Raw genomic sequence first — 7,171 nt, 5'->3', positions numbered from 1 at the left:
ATAATGTGATTTAAAGATTGTTCCTTTTAAGTAATAGTTGGTTAGTTTTTTTGTAGTTTAATAATGTGATTTAAAGATTGTTCCTTTTAAGTTTCTTTTGATTTCAGTTTTGTACCAGCAAATTCAAGGGTACGGTTTGTTTTGAGGCAGATGTAATAGTTGGTTAGTTTCTTTGTAGTTTAATAATGTGATTTAAAGATTGTTCCTTTTAAGTTTCTTTTGATTTCAGTTTTGTTTCCAGATAATTGAATATAATTGTTTTAAATATTGTCTGGAAATTTGGGGTGTGACAATCCCTCCATAAGGACAACCAATATAAACTTAAGAGTCTTAAGTTTAGTAACCAATGTGGGACTAAAGCCCCCCACATTAGAGTGTAGTAGATACATAAGGTCATGGGTTCAAACCCATGAGGACACAAATTCATTCACATTTCCAACAAATTGTGCGTCATAGAATCGAAATGCTTCCAGCCCTCTTCTATTAGACCAGCATGACTGCAAGCAGATAACACAGAGACAAAAGTAACACTGGTTGGAATGAACCCATCTCTTTTCATTTCGGAGAACGCAGTAAGTGCCTCCTTCCCATATCCATGCATTCCATAGGCAGCAATAATCACATTCCACGAGATAACATCTCTTTTTAGCAAGCACCGAAAGACCTTTTCAGCACTGTGAATGCTCCCACATCTTGCATACATTGTCACAAGAGCATTCCCCATGTAGATGTGGGAATCCACTGCAAACTCCCTCCTAACAGCATATGCATGTACGGATCGACTCAGAGGTAGATTTGCAAGATGGGCACAAGACGAGATAATATTAATAACTGTCACCGAGTTGGGATCCACTTCTGCGAGCATCCTTTGGAATATTAACAGAGCTTCATTGTGTCTGTTGTTTTCAATGTAACATGTGATCAATGCATTCCATGATATCAAATCTCTATCTGGCAAGCTTTCAAAAAGATGTCTTGCAGTTGCTTCATTACCACATTTCATATACATATCTGTGAGTGCAGTACATAATGCTAAATTAAATTCAAGACCATGTCTAAACACATAACCATGAATAGATTTGCCAATATTCAGACAAGTTTCATCTTTGCATGCAGCAAGAAGTGCTACCATTGTAAAAGAGTTCGGTTTGATACTTGACCTTTCCATCCACTGAAAGACGTCTTTTAGCTGACCAATCAATTTGCAATTACCAATTACCAAAATCAAAGTGTTCCACGATATTACATCTGTACTATTTATCTCATTAAAAATTCTTTTTGCAGATTCCACACAATTTAGGTTGGCATACATGCTTAGCAGTGCATTCCCAAGTGTTACATTTATGTCCATCCCTCTCTTTATCACATGAGCATGCAAGCCTCTACCTATCCCCAAGCCATTAGTTGATTCTGAAATTGCTGAAAACACTATACAAACTGTCGTCAGATCTTCTCTATCGCGAGATGATTGCATAATGCAATCATGTATTGTTAACACTTAGCAAATGTTAACTAACTTCCACAACATCAAGTTCCACGGAAGTCAGTTCATTTATTTCTTTAATTCTAGGAACTAACATTGCCATTTGCTAAGTGATTGACAACAATACATTGGTACATAACACCTTAATATGATAATTAATGGCTTTAAAGCTACATATGGTAAACTTTCTGTGGTAGCTGATACCTCCACACTCTCTCTCTTTATGCATTTCGTAATTTGACAAATAGGGTTTTTCCCTTCTTTCGTAAAGAAAACTACGTCTTTTATATTGTTTTGGTTTGTTGTGGTACTTTGTATGTGACAATTGCTGTGAATTAAGTGTGTATTACCGTTTAAAAAAAAAAAGTTATGTTGCACAATATGCTTTTAAGCATCTCAAAATGGATTTGTAGCTCAATGGAAGAGCATTTGAGCGTGGAAATACATCCAAGAGATAGTGGTTCAAATCCACCAAGGTCCCATCCATAATTTGAGTAGTATATTAATAAGTGACTTTAAAAACTACAAATGATCAATCTTGCTGTAGTTCTAGCATTCAAATATAACAGTCCATCGATGATACTATATGCGAAATCCTTTATAACAAATTAATAAGTTTTTACAAAAAAATAATTAATGGTCTTCTTTTGTCTGGAACTTTTCGGCAAACATGTTTGAGATTTATAGTTCCGAAGGGTTTCCACAACATGATGTTGGTGAAATGTCACCTCTAATACATAAAAGCAGACCTTAAAGTCCCAAATTGTCATTCAAAAGCTGCCATTGTAAGTTTTTATAGGTTGAAATCAGCAAATTATGTGCAGTGTAAATATCTTATGTAAACTAAATGCAAATGCAAGGAACTAACCTCAAATAATAATTAATGAAATATTAGAAATTGGATGCAAATGTATCGAACTAACCTCAAATAATAATTAACGGGAAATTGAAAACTGTATGCAAATGCATTGAACAAACCTAAAAAATGTTTGACTGGAAATAAAAAAATTGAATGCAACTGTATTGAACTAATCTCAAAGAATAATTAACGAGAAATCGAATCGGCTGGTTGCAACTGCATCGAACTAACATCAAATAATAATTAATTAACGGAAAATCAGAAACTGGATGCAAATGCAATAAACTAACCTCAAAAAATAATTAATGAGAAATTGAAAACTAGATGCAACTGCATGAAACTAACCTCAAAGAATAATTAACGGAAATCAGAAACTAGATGCAAATGTATCGAACTAACCTCAAATAACAATTAATGGGAAATCTGAAACTGGATGCAAATGTATTGAACAAATCTCAAAAAATAATTAACGGTAAATATGAAACTTGATGCAGCTGCATTAAACTAACCTCAAAGAATATATAATTAACGAGATATTAGAAATCGTAATGCAACTACATTGAACTAACCTCAAAGTATAATTAACGGAAATCAGAAATTGGATACAAATGTAGTGAACTAACCTCAAAGAATAATTAACTTGAAATAAAAAACTAGATACAAATGCATTGAACTAACCTCAAAGAGTAATTAATGGGAAATCAGAAACTGGGTAATCTTTGATGATCTCATATAGTGAATCATATTTAATTTTTTTTTATGCCAAGTTTGCAAAGACACTACATATGGATCAATATAATTTGGTATTACACACCACCATAGATAATTAACGGAAAGTCAAAAACTAGATGCAAATGTATTGAACTAACCTTAAAGAATAAGAAATGGGAAATCGAAAACTATATGCAAATGCATTGAACTAACTAATCTCAAAGAATAATTAACGGGAAATAAGAAACTGGATACAACTACATTGAACTAACTTAAACAAATAACTAATGTGAAATCGAAACTGGAAGAAAATGCAACGAACTAACCTCAAAAAATAATTAACAGGAAATAAAAAAAATTGGATGCAAATGCATTAACTAACCTCAAAAAATAATTAACAGGAAATCCAAAACTGGATGCAACTGTATTGAACTAAACTCAAAGAATAATTAACGGGGAATCGAAAACTGGATGCAAATGCGTAGAACTAATCTCTAAAAATAATTAATGAGAAATCGGAAATAGGATGCAACACTGCACTGAACTAACAACAAATAATAATTAACGAAAAATCAGAAACTAGATGCAAATGCATTGAACTAACCTCAAAAAATAATTAATGATAAATCGAAAACTGGGCGTAACTGCATGTAACGAACATCAAATAATAATTAATAGAAAATCAGAAACTGGATGCAAATGCATCAAACTTACCTCAAAAAATATTTAACGGGAAATTAGAAACTGGATGCAAATGCTTTAAACTAACTTCAAAAAATAATTAACTGGAAATTGGAAACTGGATGCAAATGCATTGAACTAACCTAAAAAAAAAAAAATAATAACAGGAAAACAGAAACTAAGTGCAACTACATTGAACTAACCTCATAGACTAATTAACTGAGAAATCAGAAACTGGATGAGTTACCTTCAAAGAATAATTAACGAGAAAACAGAAACTGGTCGGATGCAACTGCATCGAACTAACATCAAACAATAATTAATTAATAGAAAATCGAAAACTGGATGCAAATGCATCGACCTAACCCCAATGAAAAATTAATAGGAAATCGAAAACTTAGATGCAAATGCATTGAACTAACCTCAAAGAATAATCAACGGAAAATTGAAAACTGGATGCAAATGCAAGGAACTAAACTCAAAAAATAATTAACCAAAAATCGAAAACTGGATACAACTGTTTTTCGTATAATTGAGAATGTCTTGTTTTTCAAGTAGCTTTAATATGATCTTTGCCTCATTGTACATTCTCACAAAACTAATATTATTAAACAATAAACAAGTTTTACAAGAAATTTGGATGAGTGATTAATATAATTTTCATATCTAATAACTCAACCAGAGCTGAAAATGTCTTTCGAATATAATATAATATAATATAACAACACTCGTTTGTAAGACGGGTTCGAAAGCTAGTATATATAATAGCACTCCCTTTTCGGGGTCATTGGGGCTGTCTACGTAAGCAGGGGGATTAAGAAAAAATATGAGAAAAATAATAATAAGTAGAGTCCCAATTATTTATGTTTCCTTTATATACTAAATCTCTTTTCAAGATTCCTAATTAATTATGTTTCATGTTTCCTAATCTATACACATCCAAACAAAGAATAATAAGAATTACAGGAGAGACTCTCTTCTTCAAAAGTCCTAATTAATTATGTTTCCTATTCCTAATCTATACATATCCAAACAAAGAATAATAAAGATTACAGGAGAGACTCTATTCAAATTAGGAGAAAAAAATTGCTGATAAAAAAGCTAGAGAAACAAGCGGCGAGAAAAAAACTAAATAGGAACTAAAAGTCCCAACTCTTGAACTTTTAAGTATCCCATATTCCCGAATTCTTCAATTTACAACTATTGTGTTGATTTCAAAAGTCTTCTTTTTACATGTCTTCTTTCTCTACCTCCCCAGTATGTGTTGATTTCAAAAGTCTTCTTTATTTTTCTTTTGATTTGTGTTTACTATAAAGTTTAGACTGTTAAGGGAGAAGGTAATGCAGGTCTAATATTAGTACGTTTGTCTAACATTAGTAAGTTTGACTGTGACTTTCGAGATTGATAAACCATACATTTAACGTATATATACCAACCCTAACTGTTTATCAACTCAGTCTACTTCCTCATCTAGGGAGAAGGATAGTGAAATTTGGTTTATATTTCGTAGTTTAGACTTGTCAGAAATGAGACTAGCTTTTCTCGACTATTTATAAACTTAAAGTTGATTGGGTTGTAGACTTGTCAGAAATTAGTTCTTCTTAGGTTGATTGGGTTGTGGACAATAATGAAATATCTGGATACAAATATATAGTTGTTGTTTTAGTAGTTGCCAATTTACATGATGATTCTGAGGGAATTTTAGCCCTTGTTAATGATTGAAGGTCTAGTCATTTACGATGAAAAATGAAGTTTGGTAGTTTACGATTACTTCTTCGTCATATTACAAGTAGGCATTAACAGCAAAACCAAATGTCTATATATCTAACAGTTGTTAGTTTGGGACTGGATTGGACTTGGTTATTCAAATTCGGGCATGGATAAGATGAGCTAATTTTAATAAGAGGAAAATGCTCAAGAGCTACCACTAAGGTACAAGATATATCTGAATTTTAGTTCAGAATCTCTACATCTTGGTTTTTAACATATTCAAAACTGAGGTCTAACAAAAATGATAAAAGTGTCATTACATGCAAAATCTATTACAGCTTTTGCTCTACTAGTTTTACAAGCAATAGCATTTTGATAAGCTGGCCGCAAGTTCAGCTTATTCGGCTCTCCCTTAACCGTGTAGATCGCTTCTAGACTCCCTTACGTAAATTCTCAGCTGCAATAGCACTTCCCTTACATTCTCAGCTGCAACAACACTTCCCTTACATTCTCAGCGGACAAACTCCCAGTTTGATCAATGCTTCTTGAAAATTCCCAATAAACTGCAAAAGATAGGCCAAGTGAGATCAAAATCTCATAATCCACAAGCTATTTGTACTATTACAGTATCACATTAAAACACTTTTCTTGCAATGCTAAAGTCATAGCAAGTATAGTTTATATTACAACAATACTTCCAAGTTAGGTGAAAGAAGACAGATACCAAGATAGATTGCAATAATTATGTGTATGAGCATATTTAATATCCCAAGGAGGTGTATCAGAAAGTCTCCTAGCTCATGAGAAATGATTGCAGCACCATGGTTTAGTCCCAAATCAGTTAAGAAACTATTATATGTTCATTAATTGAATTATCATTAAAATCCATAAATCGAATTATCATTAAAATCCTCACCAATTCCAGACAGACTCTGGCCGCATCGTATGCCTGAAAAAAAAAACATAACTCAATCAATCAATATATAAAAATAAAACTTAAATATGTTAAAACTTGACCAACCTTTACGTCGGGGGAAAGCTGGTGATCAAGTTTAGCTTTAGCATTCTCGTAGTAAGCAGAACCACCACCTGAATTCTTGATTTCGCGTAAATGAAGTAAATAATTATACCCATCATCTGGAAACTCAAGTTCTAAAATCTCTTTCCTAATATTATCCGGTAATATAAGATGAACTCAGAATGACTGCCATACAATGAAGCCAAGCCAGTGCAACAACATTCAAACTAGAAGCTACATCCAAAGCAACTGAAGGCGAGCACTCCTCCACAACTTGCATAACGTCCCATCGTTCTGGTAAAGAAGGAAGCAACAGTTCGAATACTACCCATGACATCGTTTGCAACTTGATAGGAAGAGCACAAGCCAGTAGACCACTTCGAGCGTCCAAACACTTTCATGTTGAACTGCAGCTTGTAACAGACTACTACTACTAGTACAATCTCGACAAGTTGTCAATGAGAACGAACACCATCTACCTATGGAATCTGTCGAATAGGGAAAACGAAATTGTTGCGAATACCTGTCTTGAGATTTACCTTGTCAAACTTGGTATATATGGAATATGGCTTTGGTACATGTAAAAACAATTAACATCCAAATTAAAAAAATTAAATGTTTCTATCGTGTAGGAACAAAAACATGTGTTGACAGTGAATAATTAGCTTCATTCCAAATCTAGAAGAAGCAAAAGCCACTTACCAATTCG

The 7,171-nt window shown here is 33.0% G+C and overlaps 1 pseudogene; it reads right to left on the bottom strand.

Moving 5' to 3' along the window:
• Nucleotides 1-427: 427 nt before the first annotated feature.
• On the bottom strand, nt 428-1,474 carry LOC147478209 (putative pentatricopeptide repeat-containing protein At3g23330 pseudogene; annotated as a pseudogene).
• Between the last annotated feature and the right edge of the window lie 5,697 nt (nt 1,475-7,171).

The sequence above is a fragment of the Coptis chinensis genome, chromosome 9, assembly GCF_015680905.1.
Source record: "Coptis chinensis isolate HL-2020 chromosome 9, ASM1568090v1, whole genome shotgun sequence".
NCBI classification, from domain to species: domain Eukaryota; kingdom Viridiplantae; phylum Streptophyta; class Magnoliopsida; order Ranunculales; family Ranunculaceae; genus Coptis; species Coptis chinensis.
This window is presented reverse-complemented; position numbering and strand designations above follow the sequence as displayed.